General features: G+C 38.5%; 1 protein-coding gene across 1 annotated transcript in view; it reads left to right on the top strand.

The window, feature by feature from the left end:
- LOC111148337 (multiple C2 and transmembrane domain containing 1) overlaps positions 1-15992 on the top strand; it is a 525636-nt gene that overhangs the window by 214913 nt on the left and 294731 nt on the right. The window lies entirely within an intron of this gene.

Below are 15992 nucleotides of genomic sequence, written 5' to 3'. Positions count from 1 at the left end.
GAACTGAGTCCTGCATTGGGCTACCTGCTCAGGGGGGTCTGTTTCTTCCTCTGACCCACCCCCTTCTTGTGCTCTCTCCCTTTCTCTCTCAAGTAAGTAAATAAAATCTTTATAAAAAAATAAATAAATGTTCTGACATCAAAAGATGTCAAAATATTACTATACGAAAAAAATACATAAGGGACACCTGGGTGGCTCATTTGTTTAAGTGTCTGCCTTTGGCTCAGGTCATGATCCTAGGGTCCTGAGATCAAGTCCCACATCAGGGTCCCTGCTCAGTGGGAGCCTGCTTCTCCCTCTGCCTGCTGCTCCCTCTGCTTGTACATGCTCTCTCTCTCTCACAAATAAATAAATAAAATCTTTTTTTAAGTGCATAATAATGCATGCAATATATTCATTCTTATATCTGTATTTTTTAAAAAGCTATGTGCTAATTTTTTGTTTTGGAGAATACTCAAGAAAATGTTAATGGTGGTTACCATGGTGGAGAAGCAGGGGTTTGGGTGGGAAGTGGAAGATTTTACTTCTTACTTTTATGTCTGTGGGTATGTTTTAAAGAAATGACACCTGATGTAGACGTTACTGGGAATTCTACACACAGTGCTATCAGCTGTATTGTGTAAGCTCTGGTTTGTCCCTAACGACAGGATGGTGTATGATGGTATTACTCTGGTGTTGGCTTACCTATCACCATCCATAAACCATGTCACCAAGTAGACAGCAAGTTTCTGAATCTTCACACTGTTTTCTGGCCATGTGATTTCATTTCTAATTGTTTAGTGTTCAGAACTGATCGTTCCATAAGAAGCAGCTTGAATTGCCAAATACCCTTTGTACAATGCCTGTCTAATACACTGAGTGATTCATTTATTGGCTCTGTAAATAGACCTCATACCTGTTGGATTTGGTGGTATAAACAGTCTTTCTGAGTAGCATTGGAAAACAGGTCCTTGGCTGTGAACATAAGCGTAGGTATGCCAATTATCGATAACTGGGAACTTCTCAAAGTACTGCAGTGAACCAGCAAAAGCAGCTGGTCTAATACCTCAGTTGATGAGGCAGTGCGATTCAGAACCCTCACTAATACCTCAGGTCTTTAGACTTTTCGCAATTGGAACTAGCACTCCTGTGGAAAGTGAGGTGCTGTGCTCATCGGTAGCCTTTTCAACTACGACAGATGGGACAGAGTCAGCTGATGGCATGGAGACTCAGGAGATTAAAGAAATGAACAACATTTTTCTGTAAAATGAAGGAGTGCGTTTTCATCTTTGGTGTCTAAAAATAAATTTATAATTACATCTACTTCTTTGGGGAAGATTTTTTCTTCACCTTCTAGATGGAGAAAGTTATATATGATTTCTATACTACATGAACTGGCATAAAGGTAATATGTGTGATTGTATCCTCTTCACTAATTATAAGCACCTGAGTTGTGTGTATACGGAATAAAGACTTTATCCTGAAATAGTGGTATAGCTATTTTGTCTAGTTAACGGCACCAAAGAGGTTTGATCAGAATCAAACAAATGTCCTACAGATTGCTTAAAGTAAGAAAAGGCAGAGAAAAATATCTTTTCCATAAGAAAGATTGTGAGTCTGTGATTTAGAAACCCTGGATATTAGAAATTTAAAGTAATTTTCTTTAACCACAACCCACCCTTTCCTTTTGACGTGAACTTTTAGTTAAGAAAACTTATATAACTGGGGCCCGAGTAGTTAAAATTGCCATGTAGTTTCAGATGTCGAGTTCACTTTCTGATTTTTTTTCTTTTTAATCTGGAGGAGATATTTGCATAGTGGCTGAGAGCATGGGGTTTGGTATTGGGCAAGTTTGAATCCTACTTCTAGCATTTTCTAGCAGAAGCTTATAATTCATCCTTTCTAATCCTCAGGTTCCACACTGTATTTCTAGAGTAATAAGAGTAATTATTCCTTAGGTTTTTATGCACGATAAATGAGACAGTGTCTGTGCTCCATCAGTGTTAGCTATGTCATCAGTTGAAATACTTCGGGTTGCAAGTAACAAAAAGTACAACCCAAATAGACTACAATTATAAAGGGAATTTATTGGCTCATATAATTAGAAAATCTAGAGTTTAACTCAGTGGTTTAATCACGTCATGAGAATTTAGTGTATTTCTGCCTATCCACTTAGCCTTCTCCATTATTATCTTCATCCTAGGCTAATTCCTCTCATGAGCCCAACATGGCTGCTAACACTCCCAAAGCCAGCTACATGTTTCCTCATTCTCATCCCAGAGGAATGACTGAGCCTATTCCAGCATTCTCAACCAAGACCAAAGAGTTACCCTGAATGGAAGAGGTTCAGCCACACTCCTAACCCTGAACCAGTCCTTTAGTCAGGGCATTGGATGGGCCTAATCTTTGTGACATTCTCCACCCTCGAGATGAAGACCAAGTTAGCATCCCACAACCACAGTGATTACCAAGAGGAAATTGAGAACTATAGAACTATTAGGAGGAGAAAAGTAGAAACCCCTGCTTGGAAGGTAATCAGTACATATAGCATTGTGATCACTGCTGTCAGCCACCACAGAAAGGGCTATCCAGTGCCCAGGCAGGAACTGGAAGTTACCTGTGCCCTTGTGTGGGCTCCTGGAATACTTATGCAAAACAATAACAACAACAACAAAAACAAAACACCAAAAATCACCAGCACCACAACAAAACAAACAAACAAAAAAAACCTTGTAAAATTTCTTTTAGAAACAGAGTGATTTCAGGAAACGCACATGTGCATGTGTGCGCACGCGCACACACACACGCACACTCACACTCACACGCACACACACAACTGCTTGCCAAGTTGTATAGTATATATTTCTGTAATAAATCAAAGCTTCCCTTTACTGAATACCTATTACTGAGAGATATTTGACCATTTTGGATTTTTAATTTAATCCTAAATTGTGAGGAAGTTTTCAAAAATTCTAAGAGACACCCAGCATCATTATCTACTCATATGATATCACTCAAGTTTTGGCAATTTAGAAGATGTCTTTTTTGCAATTAGTACTGAGAACACTTAAGCTGTTTTTCACTTTGTTCTTGCAATATCTTTGGAATTCTTAAAGAATATCAGTTAATTGAATAATTTAAGCATTTATTTTCATTGTATTTACTTCACTGCTACAGTCAACTCTTGATAATATCTAGGATCTACTATTTATTTATAGCAGATCCTAATTTAACATTTATTAATCCAATAGATTTTATTTGTATATGGAAAAACCCTCATAAAATACCTTTCTCTATGACAGACTATGTGCCAATTAAATAAAATTAACAGTCCTGTGGTAACATTTCAGAATTTGAAATCTCACAATCAAGTGTAAAAGCGTGTTGCAAAAGAAATAGAAATGTATTTTTTATTTCTTGTCTTTTTTTAAATTCATACCTCTGCTCATAGCCCTCTCACCCACTGTAAGAATATTTGCAAATACACTTTCCTCCCAAAATTGTGCTCAGATGAGAGCATTTCTATTCATGGATGAAGGATTCTAAAAATCTGTGAAAATTGAGAAATGTCCATATTTATCCTTGACAAATGACTTTCTACAACTGTTCAGACTTTTCTCCTTTAAAGTGCTTCCTTTGTGAATGTGCCTTAAGTCTCAACTAGATACTAATCTATTTTTCATACCATTTAGTTTATGTTCTTATCTGTTATCAGACTGTCTTCTGAAGAGCACAGAGACAGGATACTGTTTCACAGAGATTATTTTATTTAACTTTCACAACAATTCTTTCAGGTAGGTGCTATTTTTATCCTAATTTTGTAAGGTGAGAACCTAAGCTGTTGGATGATTCGGCAAAATTTGAAAGAAAAAAAGTCTAACTAGAATCTACTCTCTTTCCCTTTGATCAAGTGAGCAGAAAATTTGAGAGTAATATAGATGAAACTCCTCTTTCTACAGGTGAGGAATTGAGCATCAAAGAGGGTGGTTATTTGGCTGAGATAGTAAAGCTCGTTTTATGGAGGGATAGGAAGAAAACCCAAGTCTTGTGACTTCTAACCTAATGCGTGGTCACTGTTACCATCCTTCTCAGTTACCTGCAGTTGAAATGGTCATAAAAGTCCTATTCCAAAATTACTTTGATTAAACATAACTAATATATGACTGTATCCTTTACACCTCATTCTGCTTTCTCGTCTGTGAAATGTGGGAAGGAAAGGGAATGGTGAGGCAGGTTAGGTTAATTTATCACTGACATGCCTTCTATGAAGTGTATCATTATACTTACTAAGCAAAAACCAAAGTAGAATACTTGCCCCCTACTAAAGACTAGGTTATTTACACAAAAGAGTTAGCTGTGTAAAAACTTTTTAAAACTTTTCACTTTAGAGTATTTTTGAGATGTACTGAAAGGCTATGAACATAGAACAGGTGACTTCCATATATCCCCCACACAGTTTCCCCTGCTGCTTACATATTATGTTCATTAGTAGGGCACACTTGTCCCAGTAGATGAACCAGTCTTGATACATTAATATTAACTAAAGTCCCTACTTTATTCAGACCCTTAGTTTTCACTGAAGTTCCATTTTCTGTTTAAGGATCTCATCAAGGATACCACCTTTCATTTATAATGTTTTCACGTTTCCTTCGGCTCCTCATGGCTGTGAGCACTTTTCAGACTTTACCTATTTTTGATGACCTTGATTGTTTTGGTCATACTGGTCAGATATTTTATAGAATATCCTTCAATTTGGGTTTGTCTCGTGTCTTTCACATGGTTAAGCAGAGCTTGTGTGTTTTGGGAAGAAGACGACAGAGGTAAAGTGCTATTCTCATCACAGAGTACAAAGGGAATATGCTATCAACATGACTTCTCTGCATTAATTTTAACCTTGATCCCCTGGTTGAGGTTTTTCAGGATTCTCCTTCCTCTCCTCTTTGGAAGCCACTCTATGCAGCCCACATTTAAGAGCTGGGGTGTTATGGTCAAACTCCTTGAGAAGCAGTATCTACATAAATGATTTTGAATTCTTCTGCACCACAGATTTGTCTATTCACCCCATTTCTTTCTTTTTTAAAATATTTTATTTATTTATTTAAGACAGAGCACAAGCTGGGGAAAGGGCAGAAGGAGAAGGAGAAGCAGACTCCTTGCTGGTCAGGAAGCTGGACTTGGGACTCTATCCCAGGACCTGGGGATCATAAACTGAGCCAAAGGCAGACACTTAACTGACTGAACCACCCAGGTGCCCTTCCAGACATTTATTTCTTTATTCATATTATTTATTCAAATCATTTGTTTATGTCAGTATGGAATCATGGGTATTTATTTTATACTCTGTGCTATAATCCAGTGCTATGTTATTTATTTGTTGCTTGAAAACTCCCAGTAACTTCTTCTGCCAGGGTTTGCAAAGATGGAAAATAATGAAATAAAAGCACAGTATTCACAGAGGACCCCTTTTTGCCAGACTCCAGTGCAGCTCCATGTGTGTGCTTTGGTCTTACCTGTGAGGAATACCTTGCTATTTGCACAGCTGAGCGTAGGAGATCGTGCTTCAACCACTCCGGTGCACCTGCAGCCACGAGATTGTTTAAAAGTGATAAAATATACATGAGTTTCATCTTAAATGTAAATGGGAGTGGCACATGGATGTGCTTTACCTCATGTAAATGCATTTATTGAATCAAAGCAAATTTATAGAACTCCATTCTTTGATTAATACTGTTAATCAAAGGGTAGGAAGGGAAGAAATCAGTATTATTTTTAAGTCTTGAATTGTTAGAATAATACTATACATTTGTAGAAAAATTTGAAAAATTTTGAAAAACAGGAAGAAAGTAAAATTGCTTTTCATCTCATTTTCTGTAGGAATAACCCCGATTAACATGTCATATTCCCTTCCTGTATCTTTCTCAATGCATAGATATATTTAACCTAATTAGTATCATTCGGTATGCAGGTTTTTTGTTGTAATTTCCACCTCGCCACTTTTTCCTAAGCATTTGCCCATATGATTAAAAATGCTCCATAATGGGGCGCCTGGGTGGCTCAGCGGGTTGGGCCGCTGCCTTCGGCTCAGGTCATGATCTCAGGGTCCTGGGATCGAGCCCTGCATCGGGCTCTCTGCTCGGCAGGGAGCCTGCTTCCTCCTCTCTCTCTACCTGCCTCTCTGCCTGCCTGTGATCTCTGTCTGTCAAATAAATAAATAAAATCTTTAAAAAAAAAAATGCTCCATAAGAATCATTTCAAAGAATCCATGAACAGAAGAAACCAGAGTCTGAGAGCAGGCAGGAAGTCTTGGAGGTTGGCCTGTGCGGTAGATGAGACATAGACTGGAGTGGTGGAAAAGGTTGACCAAAGAAATGTTTTTTAGAGGTAATGGGTAGGATTTCATGGTTGTGCCCTGGGGGCCCAGGAGAAATAGATGTAGGTTTTTGAATTTAGGTGGCTAGGCATTCCATAATGATGTCTCAAACCCACATCCAGAGCAAAACAGTAAAGAAGGTTGGAGGAGGAGAGGACTACTCAGTTTTTGCCATGAAACACTTTGTCTTGTTTTTCCATGGTGGCATTTAAGCTTTACATGCAAAACTGTTCCAGTGGTAGTCTTGGAATGCAGACTATAATTGAACATCGATGTTCTCCATAGCATTAATTCTGTGCTGGGCATCTAGTAGGACATTAAAAAACAGTAGGCGAGGGAGGAAGAGAGAGGGGGAGGAAAGGGATGAGTGAAGGAGGGAAATGCTGAATGGGGATGAGATCAACTTTGGGTGTTTGGGCCAGTGTGCGGCTGGAGATTAATTACTAAAATTTGTTAATTTCCCATTCAGAAAAACCACCATCTCCTTTCTTTTCTCCCAAGAAAACCAAGTGTTGAAATAAAGAAAATAGAGTTTATGTTGCCTAGAGCTTTTTATTTTCCTTTGGGAAGATTCCTATATAATTTTACCAAAAAGATTGATAGGCTATTCCAACAAAATTAACACCTGATAGAAGCACCAAAATATTACTCATTCTTTGTTGTCTTCTGGAGTTAACTTTGAGGGAAATAATAGAGTTCTCAAAAAGAAACCCAAATAAAAAATGTTTGTGCTCCAGAGAAAAAAATGTAAAAACTGTAGGACTGTCCCAAAAGATGTAGAGAAATGATTTTAAGTCTATAAGAAGTTTTGTTCATCATAAAAGCTATGTGGCTATGGATCCCTGCACTGCCAGTTTTATAGATATGAGCACATAGAAACACTACAAGTATTTTCCCAAATGTTTAGCATCAAGCATAACATCTGTTACACAAGCTTCTGTCTCTCAGTTTGTTGGAATCTCAGAAATTCAAATCCTCTGAAACAAAATGTTTTCCTTGCACATATTGCTCAAATTTTGGAAGTCATAGAGCTGGTCTAATTTATTAAAACACTTATTGGCAAAAGCATTCATGACAAGGAAGATAAAAATCAATAAATAAATTGTTTATTGTACATGATGCCTTTTTCTGACAAATTTTTTCTTCCTGGAGATAGTTTCTTTGCTGGTAGCTCCACACTTTATTGAAGGTTGATTTTCTCTGGTGAAGAAAGAGTGTGCTTGGGAACTCACCAAAAGATGAGAGTTTGGGAGAGTTAAACACACATAAAATCTATCATGCTCTCAGGTCTAACAAATATTTTGGTGAAATAATGAAGATAACAGTCATCAAGTAATACAATAGCACTGAAAGCAGAAGAGTCACCATAAGGCTGATGTACTTGCTTTTTTTTTTTTTTTTAAAGATTTTATTTATTTATTTGAGAGAGAGAGAAAACATGAGTAAGGGTGGGACTGAGGGAAAAGCAGACTCCCCACTGAGTGGGGAGCCCAACATGGGGCTCCATCCCAGAACCCAGGGATCATGACCTAAGCCGAAGGCAGACGCTTAACGGACTGAGCCACCCAGGCACCCTTAAGCACGACATACTTTGTAATCTCTGATTAGCCATCAGTGAACACCAGCAGCGGTGTATACACAATATATATAATAATTTTTAAAAGGCAGAACAACCCTACTTTACTTTTGTAAATCACTTGATTCTAGACAAACACTGTAAATTGCATTATTTCTTTTACTTTTCACAAGCTTCTTTTTTTAAAGAAGAAAATGAGGTCCCTGGAGGTCCAAACACTTCTCCTCTGCCTCATAGCAGAGTTGATAGTATAATTGGGCCTTGTGTACGGGTCTTTGTGTTTTGACTCCTGTAATCTTCCCTCCATTTTGGAATAGCTCTCCTCAACTCTTGCCCCCAAATAACTACTTCTAGTTAATTTCTTACACTTAACAAAACACTTTTACATATCCCACCATCGAAATGGCCCTTTGTAAGGTATATATTGCTCCATGTTAAAGAGAAAACAAAGGTACAGAGGGGATAAGTAAGGGAAATAATAGACCTCACACCTGCCCCTCATCATCAGAGTCTGTGTCTGGTTAGCAGGAAGGCTGGTTCCAGGGTCTGATTCCAAAAAGGAGTGGTCCGTGTATGTAAAGATTGAGAAAAGAGAATTTCATCTGCTTTCCTCTGGCTGAAGTTATTTTATATGCTATATGCGTGGGCGGGAAAAGTTATCTGTGGTAATGAAGTGATGCTCCACAAAAGTCAACTTAGCAGACAAGTCAAGGGTGAGTAATCAGTGTTGTGGGAGTCCCAGAAGAGACATTCTGGAGTACTGAATTTTGTACTGTTTTCAGCAGTGGTTAAATATTGCCATTTAGCGGGCCCGAGTATTTATAGGCCCATTTTGTTTGGTTTGGGCTACTGCAAAATCAAAATCTCAGAATTCAACCCAGGGTTGTAGTCGGTTCTAGAACCAACTGCCATAAAGCTTTGATGTGACCAGATGATCAGCAGAAAGAAGCTTAGTGTGTCTTTCTAGTTAATCCGTGGCTAACTTGTTAAGTACTATAACACGCGTCCTTCTTCCTCTGAGACGGTTTTGTTAATGCCTGGTTTTGCCTGTAATTATTAAGAGCACTCCCTTTGACTTTTGATTTGAATGATAAATTATATGATTACCCTAACCATAAGACTTTCCCCCCAGTTCTTGCTGCAAATATTAATAAAAACCTGACGTTAGCCTCACTTTGTAATTGCAGAGCCTTGACCTTATTTGACCTGTGACTGGGTAGCTAACATCTTGGGAGGCATCTGTATGTGAACATCAGTGAACACTGCACAGTACGGGGGAAGAGGAAGATAAAGCATGGGGCAATTTCTGTCTATCTGCAGCCTCTTTGTGCAGCTTACGTTCTCCTATATTACTGCATTCTGAGTGCTCATGGTTTTCCCATGCTACCTGACTGCTTTCTTATTTCCGTGCTTCTTTTGCTCATTCTTGTTGCTCTTTTCTTTTCTTGCTCTATTGTGTTGTAAGAGTTAAAGGCTTCCTTCACCTGTCTCATACAAAGCCAAGGAAGGTAAGAAGGTGATCAGAGACCATAGCCATCCAAGAGCACAGAGCCCAGAGCAGCTCCCTCTCAAGTCCCAGAGCCAGTTCAGGGCTTCAACAGTAATAACTCGTAGATACTCAGTCTCCTTTTTTAAAAAAATTTTAATTTAAATTTAATTAGCGAACATAGAGTACATTATTAGTTTCAAGTGTGTTGTTCAATAATTTACCAGTTACATGTAACGAACACCCAGTGCTCATCACACTACGTGATATATAACATCACATCACTCCCCTGCCCAGCTGTTGTCATACTTTGGTTAGTTGGTTATACACCCTGCTACAAGGTGGCATTCTACTTTCTACTGCATGTACTTTTCCCACCCCATACTTCTGCTTAGCTACAGCACCCCTTTCTTGGTTTGGGACTATACATGGGCCATCATGGCCTCTCCAGTCTCTCTGTCATGACCCTTTGGCTTCAGCAGCCATTTTTAATTTTCTCTTCTCTTTGAACTTGATACACCTTTGACTCTTGATACACCTTTTGCCTAATAACACCTATGTTAATAACAACCTATCATGACTAGCCTGGTACTGTCTGCCCTTAGCTCAGAGAACCAGCTACAGGTCTAATCAGCTAGGAACAAGAGGCAAGGAAGTTAAGTTCACGTCTAGCACGGGCCTCTCTTTCAGGGCAGGCTGGGGATTAGTCAGACATACATTGTGACTGACATACCTAGTGGGGCATGCCCATTGGTTGCCATGGATTTTCCCCATTCTGTGTGGTTTCAGTTTCCGAAGTCATTTACTCAGTTGACCTCCCGCTAATCATAATGTTGCCATGGTAGATGAATCAGGGTGCTTCACTGAACTGAGAATACCTCAGTGGTTTTTGAGTTCTGTTTTTGAGAATTCAGTTTAAAAAATTTTTGATATGATGGAGATTTCCACTGCACAAATATCTTCAGTGTCATAGAAACTAGGAGGATGACTAAGTAGAAATTGGTAATGACTAAGTAGAAATCCTCAGTGATGCCTCTTGATATCCTTGACAGGGTTGTTAAATTTGCAAAGTTAAAAATGTGAAAGCTTTCATGAAGTTCTAACTTTAAGTGGGTTTTGTTGAGAGACAAAGTTAGAGCTGCACTGAGCATGGCCTGAGTGTATGAACCACCTACTGAAAAACTGAGCCAACCTACAATCTATAGCACGTGGCGGTTCTAGGAGCATTCAAGAAAATCTAGAATGCAGATGTTTTTCTCCCTCCCTGTATGTACACTGCTACAATACTTCACTTGCTGTTGATGGTAATGATCAACCACCCCAGCTAACAGAGTAACCCCATTTTTTGTCTATAATGAAAATCTCAAAAAAGCAAGGTGGCCCTCTCAACTTTCATTCCATCAGCACCCTTATATCTTCTGGTGGAAGCTTTCTTCACCTGGGTAAAAAGGCCTCCCAAGCAGCAGAGCTTGAAGTAACATGAACCCTTAGATTGATTCCCCCAATGTGTTTCATAATTGTTTCATGATGTACATTTTAAAAGTCTGGAAATTCTTTGTATATGAGCCTTTTCAAAGACTTGCTTTTATAATTAGCACAATGGGCCAGGCTAGGCTGCATATTGAAATCATCTGAGGACCTGTTAGAGAAAATACTGCTGCCTGGGTTCTACCCCCAGAGTTCCTGGGTGCCCAGCCAAAGCCCTCAAGGTTGAAAACCAATTATATGTTTAAATGAAGGAAAGAAATGTTGGTAAATTTGACATCACCATTGAAGGTGGCTGCCCTGCTTTAAGCAAGCCAAGAACATGGAGGAAGGGCTTCTGCAAAAATAGTGGCTGGGTGGAGTAGAAGATGTGGATGCTCTAGACAAAATCCTTCCAAATACTTACTTTCAAATTCTCGGAGACCCTCTCTTCCACATTCTTTTTGACTTTCCCATAAGTGACCTGATAAAGTTCCGACTTTCACTCAGAATTTACAACTTCAAACATGGCATCTGTTTTTTGGCTTCCTCAGTCCCAAAACTTTGAGTATTGTCACAGAAACTTCCCCAATCATTTGTGGTTAGAACTCAGAATTTCAGCCTTTGGGCAAGGCATTTATTTTACACTCCCACTGAAGGGGCACAAGGATTCCCTCTTCTCCATACTCTTACCAGCATTTGTTATCTTTTATTTTATTTAATAATAGCCATCCTAAAAGGCATAATGTAAAATTTCATTGTGGTTTTGATTAGCTTTTCCTGATAGTGATGCTGAGCACCTTTTCAAATATCTGTTGACCATTTGTATGTCTTCCTTGGAGAAATGTCCATTCAGGTCTTTGCCCAATTTTTAGTCAGTTTGTGTGTTTTTGTGCTATTGAGTTGTATGAGTTCCTCATATACTCTGGATATTAATCCTTTACTGGGTATATGATTTATAAATATTTTTCCCATTCCATAGGTTGTCTTCATTTTGCTGATTGCTTCTTTTGCTCTGCAAAAGCTTTTTAATTAGATGTAGGCCTACTGGTCTATTTCTGCTTTTGTTGCCTGTGGTTTTGGTGTCATATCCAAAAATTCATTGCCAAGACCAATGCTGAGGAACTTTTTCCCATGTTTTTTTCTGGGAGTTTTAAAACTTCAGGTCTTGTAGTTAAGTCTTTCCTCCATTTTGAGCTGATTTTCACATGTGGTGTAAGGTAAGGATTAATTTCATTCTTTTGCATGTGGATATCTGGTTTTAAAAACACCATGTACTGAAGAGGCTATCCTTGCCCCACTTTGTGTTCTTGGTGCCTTTACAGAAGATTAGCTGACCTTGGGATTCTTCTCTGATGTATGAGTTTCTTTCTGGGCCTTTTATTTTTTCCATTGGTTCATGTATCTCTTTTCATGCCAGTACCATACTGTTTTGATCACTGTAGCTTTGTAGTATAGCTTGAAATCGGGAAATGTCTTGCCTCCAGATTTGTTCTTTCTCAAGATTGTGTTGGTGATTTGGGGTCTTTTGTGGTTCCATATGACCCAGCAATCACACTTCTGGAAATTTGTGCAAAGGAATTTAAGTCAAGATTGTGAAGAGTTACCTGCATTCTCAAGTTTACTGTAGTATAGACAAAATATGGAAATGACCTAAATGCCCATTGATGGATGAATGGATAAAGGAAATTTATTGTTTGTATATAGTAGAATAACATTCCATCTTAAAAAAAAGGGGGGGGTGTGCCTGGGTGGCTCAGTGGGTTAAAGCCTCTGCCTTTGACTCAGGTCATGATCCCAGGGTCCTGGGATTGAGCCCCACGTTGGGCTCTCTGCTCCTTGGGGAGCCTTCTTCCTCCTCTCTCTCTCTCTCTCTCTGCCTGCCTCTCTGCCTACTTGTGATCTCTCTCTGTCAACTAATAATAATAATAATAATAATAATACCACACTTCTTAAAAAAAGGAAAATCTTCCATTTGTGAGAACACAAATAGCCCTGGAGAACATTATGCTGAGTGAAATAAGCCAAACATAGAAAGACAAATATTGTGTGATTTCACTTACATATAGAATCTAAAATAGTCAAACTTACAGAAGCAGAGAATGGTGATTTCCAGGGGCAGGGGAGAGGGGAAAGTGGGGAGGTAGTGATGAAAGGGTACAAAGTTTCACTTATGCAGGACCAATAAATTTTGGAGATCTGCTGTATAGCATAATGCCTTTGGCTAACAATACTATATCATATATTTAAAATTCTCTGAGGGTGGATCTCTTATTAAGTGTTCTTACCACAAACAAAAAAAAATGATAATAAGAATAAAGGAGGTGGGAGGAAACTTTGGGAGGTGCTGGATATGCTGGAGGTCTTGATGGCGGTGATGGTTACACAGATGTATACTTACCCCAAACTCATCAAATTGTGTATTAAGTATGTATAGCTTTTTACACATTAATCATACCTCAATAAAGAAGTTTAAGCATAGCAACTAAGTGTGGAGCATCACAGTTTAGGGAGGAGAAGGATCCATTTGAAGTTCCCATAATAGTCACTAAATAAATATTAAATTTGAAAATAAAAAGGTGTTTAAAATGACAAAGTTTGTTTTAGAGATGTATATATACCTATCACTTGAAATATACCTTTCCTAATACATGTTAACATTTGGGGACTCAATAAACATGTTTAGAAAGATACTCTATAATAAAAAAAATTATATTTCTAGTATCTGTACTCAGCCTGCCAGTTTTCTTCTTGGAACCACTTCATTGAGCCTGAGGAGAGATGACTCTCTAGGTCTTCCTAAGTTCGTGACATTCTTCTTTTAGAGAGTTGGAGGTGTTGGAAGTTTCCACTGTGGTGGCTTGGAGCTTGCTTCTCCTCTCACACTTCTGGCACCACTGTTCTCCCGGGCCTCAGCTTAGACCTTCCATGTGACTGACTCATCCATCCATTTCCCTATCTCCCACATCTTGTCAGTTGACAAATTTAGTTGATTGAATCTCTTCAATATCTCTCAAATTCACTTTTTATTTCCATTACCACTGACCAGATCAGACCCTTGTGACTTAAACTCGAGTGTTATAAAACCTTTTAAATATCTTCTATATCCACAGGATTTCTCTTCTGTCTTCTATCCTATGGAAAGAAAAGGCCTGGTTTTGTTTTGTTTTGTTTTGTTTTTTTTAATTTCTGTAATCTAAGCAGTTAGGCCAGAGCAGGTAGACAAGAAATATTTGTTAAACAAGGCCTGGTTTTACTGCTTCTCTCTTCAAAACCTGGGATGGTTTTGTGTTGCCCATGGATTGAAACTCTCCTCAGCCTGGTGTCACTGCATGTGAGTCTTCCTTTCCACCTCACACTTCCTTTCTCACACTATCCAGTGATGCCCCCTCTGGTGACTATCACCATTGGGCTCCTGCTGATTTTTCCATCCTCTCTTCTTCCAAATCTTCACTTGTCAAAGTCCTACCCCTATTTTCACACTCTGATCCATTAACCTCTCTCTGAAGCCACCTCAGTTTCTTCTCACATAATAACTGGTCTTTCTTTCCTCCTCTCCCAATGACTTAATTACTCCATTGTGGCAGTCTGTCTTTAATTAAAGGTCTTGACTGGACAGAGTTTGATTATAAGTGCCAATTTTGACTAATTGGTAATGGCAGCCTATAGCACTATATATTAGAAAAATATTCTGAGGGTATACTTAAGTTCCTCATGACAGAAAGTGCCAAAACAGATCAGATGCCATCCCTGAGTACAGAAAAAGAGAGGAAACAATGGGGTGCCTGGGTGGCTCAGTGGGTTAAGCTTCTGCCTTTGGCTTAGGTCATGGTCACAGGGTCCTGGGATCAAGCCCCACATCGGGCTCCCTGCTCAGCAGGGAGTCTGCTTCTCCCTCTCTCTCTACCTGCTGTTCTGCCTACTTGTGATCTCTGTCTGTCTAATAAATAAATAAAATCTTTAAAAAAAAAAAGAAAGAAAGAAAAAGAGAAGAAACAAACTGCCTATGAAACCCAACTTTGTTATTTACTTCCATGTCTGTGTCTACTCAGCTAGATCATGTGTCCTTAAAGACATCTTTCTATTTTCATTGCCTCTGTCAAAATTTGTGTTCAATTTGATTCTTTAACACTCCCTTCCCTGATTTTAAAAACTTGCAATATAGAATGGCAAATATGACATTTGAGATAGAATGTGATAATGGACAAGAAAGATGTAAGTGCTAATGAAATGACCCCTGAAGACTGGGAAGGAAGACATGGAGAACAAGAGGGGGAGGGCAGGTATTTATTCAAAGGAAATGAAATCATTATCTTGGAGAGACATCTACATTCCCAAGTTCATTACAGCATTATTCACAATAGCCAGGATACAGAAACAAATTAAATGTTTGTCATTGGATGAATGGATAAAGGAAATGTCACACACACACAAACACACACGCACACGCACACACACGTGCACACACTCACAGAAGGATATTTTTCAGGCTTTAAAAAGCCAGTAAATATAAGTCCAGTGAAGTTATCTCTTAACTGGGAGTTAAATTCTAAAACAATGAAAGTGAAAAACCTAATATAGTTAAAATTACCTTTGAAAATTCCTTCCTTGCCATATAACATAATGTACATTTTAAAATATTAACCAGGTACCTATAAATTATTAACTCTAAACTTCAAGAGGCACTGCATAGAACAATGAAAACTACCAAGTATGCAGCCAACTGAGCATTCAAACTTTTCTGCCCTTAAAATACCTGTCGAAATACTAAAGGAGGATGTAGAGTGAGTAGAAAATGTCTCTTTCCCTGTAGATTTTATTCCATTTCTTAAAAAGTGGTAAATCTATCTACAGTAAATATTTACTCATGGGCTCGTTTATTTCAAAATAATGTACATACAAGAACTTAATGAAAGGTTCAGAACATACTTGAAGCCTAACAAATGTTTTCTGGATTTTAATTTAAATTTTGCTTATTAGACTCACATTCAAACTGTTTTTCAAAAAGTTGTTTAGAAGACCTCAGTTGGCTTCCTATTGTAAGGGCCTATTTAGCCAGAGCGGCCCCACCTCCTTTGAACAGCCATTTTGTTGTCTATGCAGTAAATACTGCATAG

Source organism: Enhydra lutris, unplaced genomic scaffold (genome assembly GCF_002288905.1).
Source record: "Enhydra lutris kenyoni isolate GAN:26980312 unplaced genomic scaffold, ASM228890v2 scaffoldscaffold19, whole genome shotgun sequence".
NCBI lineage: Eukaryota > Metazoa > Chordata > Mammalia > Carnivora > Mustelidae > Enhydra > Enhydra lutris.
This window is presented reverse-complemented; position numbering and strand designations above follow the sequence as displayed.